The following is a 14,639-nucleotide window of genomic DNA, read 5'->3' on the forward strand; positions in this document are numbered from 1 at the left end:
GTTGAAGAAAACACAGACGGAATTTAAAAAGGATATTTGGTTATTTGATCAAACGGAAAATCAAAACCCAGCATGCTAGGGCACGATTTCCTGGATTTCCAAATACAAAACATTGCCTTGTTCTCGAAAAGTTCCTTTCATTGTAGTTTTAAAATAGAAAGAACTGGTGATTAAAAGATAATTGATTGGACTAAAACTTTTAAATAGCCACTCATAGTAAAAAAACATGCATGAGAATAACGACATATTATCTTGCCAAGACATATTGCCAAAGCATTTACGGATCATAATGTTCGAAGGCATAAACAATCGAATATGAGCAATATAAAAGCAATGAATTTAAAATGTGACCCATAAAATAAATAATCATACACTATTCTAACATTTACGCTAACAAATTTTAAGATATATTAAACAATATATTTATAACCAATAATAGAAAATAAACATAAGGCAAATTAAGGGCAAAAATAAATAGAATCTAAATAATAATGAATAAATTTAAAACAAATGATGTGAGAAAGTAGTTCTAAGACAACAATTTAAAACGAATGGTATATAAGATATTTAAATGTATATATATAAGTGTGAAAATAATGTTGAAACACTTTAAAATAAATAAATAGAATCTAAAATAAAGTATTTAAAATAATTTAACATAAAATAAATCATAAGAAAAGAACAACAATAAATCATATGTAACATAGTAATATCTGATTAATTTTAAAATAAACCTTGTGCAAGCAAAGAAATAGTATACAAAACAGTATACATCAATATGTCAATCTAAATAGATAGAATACATAAAATACAAATAATTTAATATAAAATACAAGTAGTTTAATAGTGATATGTAAAAATACAAGTAGTTTAATAATATACATCACACAAGGCTTCACAACAAAGAATATATATAAAAAAATTTATTTAAATAAATTACATAATAAAACAATTCAAAAATGTACAAACGAAAATAATAAAAAGAAACTAAAGCAATGTGAGATCAATAAAATTATATATTAATAATAATATATTAAAAAATGAATAATAAATAATTCATAAAGAATACAAAATATAAATTAAATAAAAACCTAATGGGAATAAAAACAAAATTAAAAGAATAATTTATAAATAAATCAAATTGTTAAAACAGAATCAAAGAGGAAATAAAACACGCACAAACGAACGAGGTTTAAAAATGAAGTTATCCCTAGCTTCTAAATGCAACGTTTCGATGAGGACCAAAGCAAAATGATGCACCAATTTCAGGGAAAAATTAAAAAGACAAAAGAAATAGAAAATGTTTCTAATCAAATGATGGCGCAAAAAGGAAGGACTAAACGCGCAAATTTCTCGTTTTGGAACAAAAACACGCGAATCTGACTATGGGTCTGGTCGACGCACGGGTTCTCCATCCCTTAAACGGCACCGTTTTATTCATATACTTAAACTAAAATTGGCCCCCAAAAAACTCATTCAACCGATTGTTTTCTCAAAAAAACCCTAGAGCCCTTTTGTTTAACCCTCTTAATCCTCCCCTCTTGGTTTGCTTATGGCTTCATCAGCACTTAAAGTGCGTCCATCTCTGCAGTGGCTCGGATCCTCAGAGATCCATTTTCTTTTGGACCGAAGGAGCAAACGTCGATTAGGTCAACACCGAACAAATTGGTAAGAAAACCTTTTCCCCTTTTTTTTGTAAGTGAGTACGATAAAAAAAAAGTAAGAAATAAAGGAGAAAATAAGAGCAAAAAACAATGAATGAACCACTTTGAAGTATTTTCTTTCTTTATTCGATTGCTATCTATGCATTTCGTAATCAAAAGAAAAAAAAGGTCCCCTATACATTTTCCCCTATTCAGCTTTATAGCCGAAGAAAAATAAAAAATAAAAAATAAAAGAGAAAAAATACAATTTTTTTACTGTAATTTGTTATATTTGCTTTCAATTGCTGCTTGCTGTTTTCATTTGTTAGTCTGTTGTAGGTATAGCTGGAGGGGGGCACGTATGGAAGCCGTTGTGGAGGTGGAGCGTGAAGCCACTAGTGGTTGTTGCGGCGCTAAGCAGCAGGCTTGGGTTTGGTTTTTTTTTTTCTGTTTTTGGGCTAGGGTTAGTCTTGGGCCTGAGATGTTAGTTCATTTTGAGTATTGGGTTCGGGTTTTAATTTTTAAGTCCTGGTATATGTTTGGGCTACATTTTATTATTGGGCTTAAGGGATTTATTTGGGTTATAAGTGTAAATGGACTATTTATTGGACTTTATTTGTTTGTTGTTTTTTTTAGTTTTTTCTTTTTTTTTTTATTACTTGGTTTTGGTGTGGGCCCGGGCAAAAATTGGGCCTTACAGTTGCCCCTATTTGCTTATTATCGTGTAACGAGAATAGAGCAAAGACTATAAAAGCGACGATTTTGCCCGGTCTTGCCAAATCTATACTTCTTTGGTGCTCCTATTCTTCAAGTAGTCTTACAGCTACTTCAGGAAAATAAGGTTTGTAAATTCAACCTGCCCCACTGTAACTTCAGGGAGATAAGGCTAGTGACTTAAATCTGCTCCATTGCTTACCTCGAGAAGATAAGGCTATTGACTAAAATCTGCTCCCTTACTACCTCGGGAAGATAAGATTCGTCATCTTCGATCAGCCCCACTACTATCTCGAGGAGACAAGATCTTCAATCTTCAGTCTGCTTCCTTGCTACCTCAGGAAGATAAGACTACAATCTTTGACCTGCTCTCTTGCTACCTTAGAGAAATAAGACTGGTGGCTAAAATCTGCTCCCTTACTACCTTGGGAAGATAAGATTCACCATCTTCGATCTGCTCCATTACTATCTCAAGGAGATAAGATCTTCAATCATCAGTCTGTTTCCTAGCTACCTCAGGAAGATAAGACTATAATCTTCAACCTGCTCTCTTGCTACCTCAGAGAGATAAGGCTGGTGGCTAAAATTTACTCCTCTACTATCTCGGGAAGATAAGATTCGCCATCTTCAATCTGCTCCACTGCTATCTGAAGGAGATAAGATATTCAATCTTCAATCTGCTTCCTTGCTACCTTTGGAAGATAAGACTACAATCTTCAACCTGCTCTCTTGCTACCTCAGAGAGATAAGGCTGGTCTAAAATTTGCTCCCCTGCTACCTCGAAAAGATAAGATTTTCCATTTTCGATCTGCTCCACTACTGCTTAGGGAGATAAGATCTGTGATCTTCAATCTGCTTCCTTGCTACCTCAGGAAGATAAGACTATAATCTTCAGCCTGCTCCCTTGCTACCTCAGGAAGATAAGGCTAGTGGCTGAAATCTGCTTCCCTGCTGCCTCGAGAAGATAAGATTCACTGTCTTGGATCTGCTTCACTGCTATTTCAGGGAGATAAGATCTTCAATCTTTAGTCTGCTTCCTTGCTACCTCAGGAAGATAAGACAATAATCTTCAGCCTGCTCCCTTGCTACCTAAGGGAGATAAGGCTAGTGGCTGAAATCTGCTCGCCTGCTACCCCGAAAAGATAAGATTTGCCATCTTCGATCTGCTCCACTACTGCTTAGGGAGAAAGATCTACAATCTTCAGTCTGCTTCCTTACTACCTGAGGAAGATAAGACTACAATCTTCAACCTGCTTTTTTGCTACCTCGAAAAGATAAGGCTGGTGGCTAAAATCTACTCCCCTGCTACCTCTAAAAGATAAGATTTGCCATCTTCGATCTGCTCCACTACTGCTTAAGGAGATAAGATCTACAATCTTCAGTCTGCTTCCTTACTACCCCAGAAAGATAAGACTACAATCTTCAACCTGCTCTTTTGCTACCTCAGAGAGATAAGACTGGTGGCTAAAATCTGCTCCCCTGCTATCTCAGAAAGATAAGATTCATCATCTTCAATCTGTTCCACTACTATCTCAGGGAGATAAGATTTGCGAATTCACCGATATTGCTACACCGTCCTCTAGGGACATAATCTATAGAATTGATTTCATGTATCTATGCTTATGCCAAATAATTAGGATGCTATGATCAAAATGAATCAAACACTCCTAACTAGATGTGCTATGAATGATATATGAATGTAGAAATGAGAATGATCCTTTTTTAAATGCTTAAGGTGTCATCGCTCGTTGTATTATGCTACTATCTTGTTCGGCTGGTATTTTTTGACAGAAAACCCAAAGAAACAATCACATTCTGCTTAGCAAGCTTGCCCCGCTGCAATTTCAGAATCCCTTACACTGTAACTTCTGGGACATAAAGTTTGTACCTCCCACCGCCACTTTAGGGGAGTAACATTTGGTTTCTTCCATCCATATTATTCTAACTCAGAGGTATAAGATTTGTATCATCTTCAATCAATTTGATCTGTTATACCATTCCCCGGGTATTATGACCAGATGTGTATGTTGGATATCTGCATGAATACAGAATACCATTTTTCCTTTTCTCGAGAGTAATCTCATTGCTCGTTCTTCATCGGGATTATAACACCGATGTAATTCCTTTTTGTTCAACCAATATCTTTAATAGAAAATCCAAGGAAATAATCTCAATTTGGGCTTAAATATTTCCAACCCTTATGCTTGGTGTGTTCTAAACAATAGTCCCGTTTTAGGTTTTTGTATTATTTAGTAGCTTCCAAAGTAATATGTGAAACTCCTTTTATGAAAGTATTATTTGTCCACTAATCGTTATTTCAATGCAAAATGCTTGAAAAAGATCATAACAATGGACTGGAAGGAAATTAATTAGGAGCATAGCTCGAAGCAAGTAAGTTAATCAAGGATAGCAAATGTAATTAGAAAGGAATTTATTGGGATGTATCTTGGAAAGAATAAGGTAATCAAAGATTCAAAATGGGTAAAATGAAAAACTAGGTGCCCCAGTTATCGCAGCTTGATCTTCTCTGTACCAACTTCTTGAGGACCATTTTGAGCTCAATTTGTGTTTAAGGGATCTGGATTACTTTGTCGATGCCCCAAGATATAGCATACTTCTTCATTGTCAATTTAGGCATAGCAAGACTACTGTATGCCCCATTTTGATCCAAATTTGAGCTACCCTTTTCGGGTTTTCAACTCAAATCCCTTTTTGTCTCAAGGCGCCCTTTGCGAGTTTTTTCCTTGGCCTCTCCTTTTTCTTTTTCTTTTTTTTTGATTGATGATTTTTTGATTTTTTGATTAATTCTTTCTTCTCTTTTTTTCTTTTTTTCTTTTTTGATTTTTTTCTTTATTTTTTCTAAGGTCTCAAGGCGCCCTTTGCGAGTTTTCACCTTGGCCTTTCCCCTTTTAGGTAGAATACTCCTTGACTGGATTTGCCATCCGTCTTGGTCAATATCAATGCTCCTCCAAAACAGGCCTTCTTTACTACATAAGGTCCTTCCTAGTTTGGCATCCACTTTCCTCTAAAGTCCTTTTGTATAGGATCTTCTCAATATTAAGTTCCCCTCGTGGAATTCTCTAGGATGAACCTTTTTATCGTAAGCTCACATCATTCATTTTTGGTGCATTGGACCATAGCTTTCAACTTCCTCTCTTAGAATTCAACTGATTATATCATGATTGGATTCGTTCTACCTCATCCAACTTCAGCTCTGACAAGACTTAGAGAAAAGGAAGGTTGTATTTCAAAAACTGTTTCTATCCCGTAAACCAATGTGTTGCCCCGGTGAAGGTCCTGGCCGACATTCGATAAACATAGAGGGTAAATGGTAACTTCTTTATGCCAATCTTTAGAAGTCTCGGTCGCCTTTCACTATGACCTTTGTTTTATTGTTTTTATTTTTCTTTTTCTTTTTTTTTTTATTTTTTGTACTTTTGTTTTTCTTTTTGGCTGCCTTTGCTGCACTGTGATATACTGTCTGATCTTTGAACAGACTACAAGCTTTTGACATTGTGCAGTTTTATTAGACATGATCTTTTCTGACATTCCTTGCTGGCACCTGATCCTTTTTTTTGAAACTTGATGACTATCAACTTTGTAACATTGGCATATGAAGCGACCTTCACCCTCTTTGTGAAGTAATTGATGACTGTTAAGATAAATCGATGTATATTAGACGAGAATGGCCTGATAACATTCATGACCCACATAGAGAAAGTCTGTGAAGAAATGAATGAGACACATGAATCTTGTCCCCCTAAATTCAACCTAAGTGATACGATCCCCTTCCATGATGAATAAACCCAAACCTTATGATTAGCGTGACCGAAAAACCATTAACACATGTCCTTCTGACCTCCGTATAGGCATTTTTCAACTTCCACAAGTCTTAGTATCCCAGGTACCCCTTGACATGATTGTGCAAAAACATCTTTGAATTCTTGGAATAACTCAATGATGATTCGCTTTGTCTTTGTGGTGACTCAAGCTCCGATCTTTGCCTCTTGCTCACAATGTCCACTGACCCTTTGTAGATTAGGATCTGTTTCTCATCTTTATTCTACCATCCTTAAAAAATCAGGAGATAACTTACAATCTCTGTCATCTTCAAAATCCTGAGATCCCCTTAAACACATATCTCGCCTGAAAGGAGATTCTGAGTCAGTGCCAGCGTCGCTCACGTCATTGATACTTGGGGACTCGTTATAGGTATGAAAGCAGATTCCAAAGAATAAATGATTCTAAGGATGATTATTTGTATGGTATGATCATGAATGAAGAATAAAAGAATATTTGAAAAAGAATCCAAATAAAAGAATCTATAAATGGAAAGAATAAAAGAATATTTGCTCAAAAGATGCATTTTATTGAAATAAAGATTTTGGACACAAGCCTATTTCACAAAAGGATTCTTATTGTTTCTAGGCTTAAAACAACAAGCGTGTTTTGAATATTACTTTAGATTAGCTCTAAAAAATACAAGGATCCTTTCCACAGTCCTATTGTTCAAAACACTCCCAAGTATGCAAGGGTTTGGAAACTTTTATTCCCCTGTTCCCTCTTCGGATATGTCATTTAGATTCCTCAATATTCCTTCCAGGCTTTTGACTTGTTCAAGGCATCGCAACTTCTTTACCCCCACATTCAAATATCACATTTACTCCATTGTTAGAGCAATTAGATTCTGAAGAATCGCCAAACTTTACAATTCCCATTTCAGTGAACTTTTTGACCAACTTTTTAAATATAGTGCAGTTTTCGATTGAGTGTCCCTTTATTCCAGCGTGGTACTCGCATTAAGAATTTTCATTATACCATTTTGGGAATAGAGGTTGCACTGGTTCCGAGTAGAACAGAGACACTACATGTACATCAAAAAAATTCTGATACAACTCCTTGTATGACATTGGGATAGGTGTAAATTGGAGCTTTTCTGCATTTGGCCTCGAGTTGGATTCCTGCCTTGAAGCGCCTTGATAGCTAGTGGTTACAATCCTCGGCTGGCTTATGTTGACCAATTTGGAAGGCATACTCACGATGTTCACTTCATTTTCCTTGTTCCTCGGGGTTGTCCTTTTAGCACTTTCTACCACATCTATCCTCCCACTTCTTACCGCATTTTCAATCATCTCACCGGACATTAATATATCTGAAAAGCTCAGAGTAGCACTTCCTAACATATAGTTAATGAATGAGGCTTTCAGAGTATTACTGAAAAGCATCGTGGTCTCCTTTTCCAAAAGAGGCGACTGGACTTGTGTTGCTACCTCTCTCCATCTTTGGGCATATTGCCTGAAGCTATCATTTTGCTTCTTTTCCATATTCTGTAGGGTAATTCTATTGGGTGCCATGTTTATTACATGACTATACTACTTCATAAAAACTTGTGCTATGTCCTTCCATGAATTGATTTTAACACGACTCAATTGATTGTACGATTTAGCTGCTGACCTGATACGACTATCTTGGAAGCAATGGATTAATAGTTGGTCATTATTAACATATCCTATCATCCTTCGATAGGATATTGTGATGTGAGCTTCAAGACAACTAGTCCCGTTGTACTTTTCAAACTCTGAAGTCTTAAATTTTGGCGAAAGTATTAGATCGGGGACCAGACTCAAATCCTTGGTGTCAATCTCACAATAGTAGTCAACATTCTCCATTGCCTTAAAATTTTCCTCCAACGACCTATATCGATCCTCGAGTCATTTTGGCAATTCCATCTTTGCTTTTTCCATTTTGTCTAGATCAGGAACTACAGGAGTGGTTGGATTGCCCCCCAGATTGGAGCCTGAACCTATCGGGTAATCCACTAGTGCCGAGGTACCAGCCTGATATTGTTGGGGTTTAATAGTGATGGGTATCCCTTATGGACGTGCCTAAACATTTTTCAGGGTGCAACCCGGAGGATAGAGATGATCGTCATTGTCTTCTCCAGCATTAACCCTAGGGCTTTTTCCTTTATCCATTCCCCCAGCCAACAGTTGGGTCAACTCAGTCATCACGTTTCTTTGAGACTCCAAAATTTCGTTCATCACGTCTTGTTGGACCTTAGCTAACTGCTCTTGCATTTGCATTTGTTGATTGCCTTGCATCTCTCTCTAAAGTTGTTCAAGTCTTTCCAGCCTTTGATCCATATCTTTGGTCTTTTTCCATGTACTGTAAAGATGCTTAGTCATTTGAATTTTGTCAGTTCCCAGGTTAACTGAAATAATTTTACCTAGTTAGGGTCCTTTTGTAAAGGTTTAATGAAAATGATGCAATGCAATGCAAATGCATGGGATGAATGCAAAGAAAGAGAGGCGTTGATTCTAAATTCAATTCCATTAGGATAACTTTTCTAAAAAAAAAAATTCTTTACATAAAACGGATTACATATGCGGGATTGCCCCATAGAGACACCTCTCTTTTCTCCATATCCGGATGTTATGGTCGAGCCTTGCAAATTTTCCAAATGATGTCCCTATTCTCCTTTTTGCTTGATCCAAGCTACGACCCATTACTCACTTAGCTCATTTAAGAAAGTTGACGTGATGGCTCTCGAACAATCCTCATTGGCCTGAAACCTCAGGCAATAAAACAAAATTTTGTATTCCTCCATGGACTACCAACCTGTAATAGCCCAAAATTGGGTCTAGTTGGAACAGAGGTTTCGGGACCACAAAATATGAGATATAAATAATTATTTTGAGGTCTATGATATGATTGCATGATTGTGTGAAAATTTCGTGAGGAAATTCTATGCATAAAGTGCTTAATTCAAAGTTAGGGACTAAATTGAATAAGTTGCAGAACTTGCATTCTAGAAGTTTCTAGTATGAAATTGATTTGAAATATTAATTAGGAGGTCTTAAATAGAAATTTGACCAATTTCTAAGTTATGGACAAAAATTGGACATGGATGGAATTTTTGGAAAGTTTAGTAGTAAGGGTATTTTGGTCATTTAGGGGTAAAATGAATTAAAATACAAAATTAAAAGCCAATTTTGCTCATCTTCTTCACCATGGACGTGTATACCAAGGGAGACTCCATGGCTAGGGTTTTCAAGCTTCCCAAGCTTAATTGTAAGTCCGTTCTAATCCCGTTTTTCAAGTTCTTTACGTTTTTGGAGTCCGGGTAACTTGATTTAGCTTATGCTAGCAATAATTCAACCTAGGGTTCATATTTGGAAAAATAGCCATAGGTAAAATTTGTGTATTCTGGTGTTTTATGATACAATATGAGGTTTTAAATTATGTTAGACAACTTGTGCTACTCGGTTTTAAGTGAAAACGAGCAAAAGGGCTTAATCGGTAAAAATACCTAAGTCATAAGTATATGTTAGAGTGAGAATTTGATGTTTCCATAGAAGGGAAAAGTGATCATCATGTCATAAATCATAAGAATAAGGGATGAAGTTTAATTCCCGAGCCTAGGGGCAAAAGTGTAAATATGCAAAAGTTTAGGGGAAAAATTGTAATTTTTCCAAAGTTTGAGTTAAGGACTGTTTTGAATAGTACATTAATTAAATAAGTAAAATATGATGTTTTAGATCCTGGAAAACGAGATTTAAACCTAGAATGAGAGAAAAATCGAAAATTGAGAAAGTTGGTAAAATGGCCGTTTTAATATCAAGGTAAGTTCATATGTATAATAAGCATTAATTTATGCATGTTTCAATGCAAAATTGATATATTTACTATGATCTCCGAGGTGTTGAAAGTATGTAAGTTGGTATGATAATAATACAACAATAATGTTGTAATTTATATTTGAAAGTTAAATTTAGTGAATTAATTGAATTATGTTAAATTAAATGATTATGGTGCCAAGTTTATGAATTGATTTAAAATATGTCTATGGTACATGAAGTGCATTGAATTATCATACATAAATGTGATTTCTATGATTATGGATATTATGGGAAATTGTAAGTTCATATGATTTTAATAAGACAATGTGTAATTTAATGTTATTGCGTTGATATTAAATGAGATGTAAGTTTATATGTAAGTAATACATCACTATTACTTGTATTATGATATTTTATAAAAATATTGGAAATATGTTTGTGGATAATTACTTGATTGGTGAAATTGTTGGAAAAGAGAGAGAAATCCCAGTTGAACCTTTGGAAAGATTGGATGATACAGATGGTATGTAGCTAGGTCACATGTATAGTGCTGAGTGCACGTCATGTGTACAAGAGAGCTACAAGATATTATGATGTAGCTAGGTCGCATGGGTGATACTATGTGTACACCATGTAGACAAGAGAGCTACGGGATATATGTAGCTAGGTCGCATGCGTGGTTCCAAGTGAAGGACACCATGTAGACAAGAGAGCTACGAGATAAACTGGCTAGGTCACATGGGTGGTACTAAGTGTTCACCATGTGTACAAGAGAGCCGAACTATATGATGGGTGGAGCTATGTGCCGAAACCACCAAGTATCGAGGATTGATCTGAAGTGTTCAACGGGAGACTCTCTATGTATTGCTTTGTGAGTTTTGTGATGAATATGTGCAGGAACTTGGTTATGTGAATGATGTGTTTATTAAGTGACTAGGATGTGGTAAGGTTATAAACAAGTAAGTTATACATGAGGATGATTTTATGGTGGCCTTGTGATCATGGGCCTATACTTGTGATGTATGAAATGTGGTGAAAATGATTTGTGATATGTATGTTAAAATGAGGTTAATACAAAGAAAGTGTGAAAGAGTGAATTAGCAATAAAACTGTTTTGGACAGTAGCAGTGACGTGATTTTGAAAAATCACCAAAAATAGTATAAATTGAATCAAAAACTGAATGAGATATCAAATTAAAGCTTAATGAGTCTATTTTCATATAAAATAAATATATAAAGCAAAGGATTTCTATATTTTTAGATATTTATGTTTTCGTGAGACTGATTCAGAATGATTATGTGATCCCCTGTTCTGACTTTGGAAAATCACAAAAATATGGAGAAAAATAATTAGAGGCTAAAAATTATATTTTTAAAATCCATAATGAGTCTATTTTCAAGATAAATCAACAAGAACATTATCCGAGTTCTGTACTATGAGATAATTATTTTTTAGTGAAGAGAGGTCAGAACTGTTAGAAAGTGAAATAGTTAAAATTTTAATGAATAAACTGTACTAATTGGCTAAACCAAAAATTATGAAAATTTTGTGGTGGAACGATATGTGAGTCTAGTTTTAGGGGAAATTTATGGATCTTAATTTGGAGCTCTGTAGCTCAAATTATAAATAATTAAGTTACTATGACTCGTGTGGACAGTTTGATGTGAACATTTATTAGTAAATTGTGAAATCGTACTTACAAGAATGCTATATACATTAAGGATGTGGAATGGAGAGGAGGAGGAGGAAAATAAATATATGTGGAATACATGGAAACTATGGTATATGAAATATTGATATAATGAAATAAATGATATGTGTTTATAAGAAAACAAAAAGAGAATGTTATGTATCATGACATGTATATATATATATATATATATATATATGACTAGTCTCAATGTAATGCTTGTTGGGTATGGAATTGAATTGAAATGTTTAGAGCAAACATATTATTCTCATGATCTGAATCGTGGTATTTTATAAAGATATGATTCTAGCTTTAAATATGAATGCTTGATGATTAAGCTGAAGATATTTGGTAAGATCATAATCTTCGTATAAATGTATAAGTGGTACTATAATAAACAAGGTAAAATGAGTATGAGAGACACATGTATGATGACATACAAATGCTATGTTTGTGGTTTAATTGAGGATGTATAATCATTAAATGAATACCATGTTATATGCTTTTGATTTTGTATAAGTGTGTAAGAGATCAAGGTTGACCAAAGCTTGGAAAATAGCTTAGGTATATTCCACACAGGCAGAGACACGACCATGTGTCTCAGCCGTGTATGGAACACGACTTTGGGACACGGGCGTGTGGAGCCTTAAAGCATGAAATTTCCAAGATTTTCGTAAGTTCTCGGTTTAGTCCCAAACCCTTTCTAAAGTATGTTTTGGGCTCCGTAGACTCAAATAAGGGACTATGTGTAAGAGAATGAATGCTTTGAAATATGAATAAAATTTTATGGCTCGTATTTTAGTTTAATATTTGTATGTTTGTCTGGTAACGCCTCGTACCTTAGCCCGGCCTTGGATACGAGTAAGGGGTGTTAGAAACCTTCTTTTGTCATGTTTATTTGGACCATATTTAGACAACCGTATTGTAATCCATTTTATCATGAAATCTATTTTCCCATGACAAGCTCTTCTATTTAGCAATAAAATATGAGTCAACACCTTCTTTCCATGATGATGTAATGCAATGCACTCATAGAAAAAATAAAACACGTTAGTACAGGAGAGAGAAAAATAATATAGAACACCTAACCTAGGATTTGGGGCGGCTCTACCTAGGATAGGCTCCTAGGTCCCTCTACATGTGGTTCGGTTCTATGGAAGGGGTACCTGAACCAACAGATTCCTCAATCCTCACCATTATAGGCTTATATGGATCGAGTTTGATTTAAGGGAATACATTTCCCTATGGCCATGCGGAGATGAAAATCTCACAAAGACATAGGTACGGATGTATACCGAAAGCAGTCCACTAGCCCATGCGGAGGTGAAAACCTCACGAAGGCGTAGTTTCTCACTCCCATTTAAAAGGTATATAGAGAACGGTCATGCAATGCAATGCAAGAGTATTCTACGAGACTCAAACCACAGCAATCATAAGTATCACAAACAAATGGAACCAAAGAATTGTTATTTTTCAAATCAAATTTTCAATTTTCGACAAAAGGACAAAAAATAATCAATTTTGTGGCCTGACTCTCTTATTGGTCCCAGTGGAGTCGCCAAGCTGCCAAAACCATTTTTTAACTTTGAAAACTGGGGATTGACTTTAAAACTAGGTATGGAGTCGCCACCAATCCTTTTTGTTTAGGTGTGATCGGATCACCTAATAAAATATTTTATTAAAATATCAATTTTGGCCTACGAAATCCAAGAAAATGGGTTCAGGAGTCAGTTACGTACGAGGAAGGACTAGCACCCTCGTAATGCCCAAAATTGGTACCTAATTGATTAATTAATGTCCCAATATCAAAAATTTGAAAAGATTTTGAATTCAATTTTTTTTAAATCAGAATAACTTGAATTGGATGTTATGATTCTCTTATCCCGAAGGAATAAAGTATCACATCCAATACGTTAGGACATGACATTTTAAACCTTCGAAACAAAGATCGTCTCTTAATTTTCAAAATTCATGCATTGAAATTTTAAAAGGGTATTCAATTATTTGGTCAATCGGTAAATCGAAACCCAGTACGTTAGGGCACGATTTCTCGAATTTTCAAATATGAAATATTGCCTTTTTTGTTGAAGAAAACAAAGACGGAATTTAAAAAGGATATTTGGTCATTTGATCAAACAGAAAATCGAAACCCAGTACGCTAAGGCACGATTTCCGGAATTTCCAAATACGAAACATTGCCTTGTTCTCGAAAAGTTCCTTTCATTGTAGTTTTAAAATAGAAAGAATTGGTGATTTAAAGATAATTGATTGAACTAAAACTTTTAAATAGCCACTAATAGTAAAAAAAAAATGCATGAGAATAACAACATATTATCTTGCAAAGACATATTGCTAAAGCATTTACGGATCATAGTGTTGGAAGGCATAAACAATCAAATATGAGCAATATAAAAGCAATGAATTTAAAATGTGACCCATAAAACAAATAATCATACACTATTCTAACATTTACACTAATAAATTTTAAGATATATTAAACAATATATTTATAACCAATAACATAAAATAAACATAATGCAAATTAAGAGAAAAAATAAATAGAATCTAAATAATAATGAATAAATTTAAAACAAATGATGTGAGAAAGTAGTTCTAAGAACCAACAATATACAACAATTTAAAACGAATGGTATATAAGATATTTAAATGTATATATTTAAGTGTGAAAATAATGTTGAAACACTTTAAAATAAATAAATAGAATCTAAAATAAAGTATTTAAAATAATTTAACATAAAATAAATCATAAGAAAAGAACAACAATAAATCATATGTAACATAGTAATATACTGATTAATTTTAAAATAAACCTTGTGCAAGCAAAGAAATAATACACAAAACAATATACATCAATATGTCAATCTAAATAGATAGAATACGAAAATACAAATAATTTAATATAAAATACAAGTAGTTTAATAGTGATATGCAAAAATACAAGTAGTTTAATA

Source organism: Gossypium arboreum, chromosome 13 (genome assembly GCF_025698485.1).
Source record: "Gossypium arboreum isolate Shixiya-1 chromosome 13, ASM2569848v2, whole genome shotgun sequence".
In the NCBI taxonomy this organism is placed as follows: Eukaryota; Viridiplantae; Streptophyta; class Magnoliopsida; order Malvales; family Malvaceae; genus Gossypium; species Gossypium arboreum.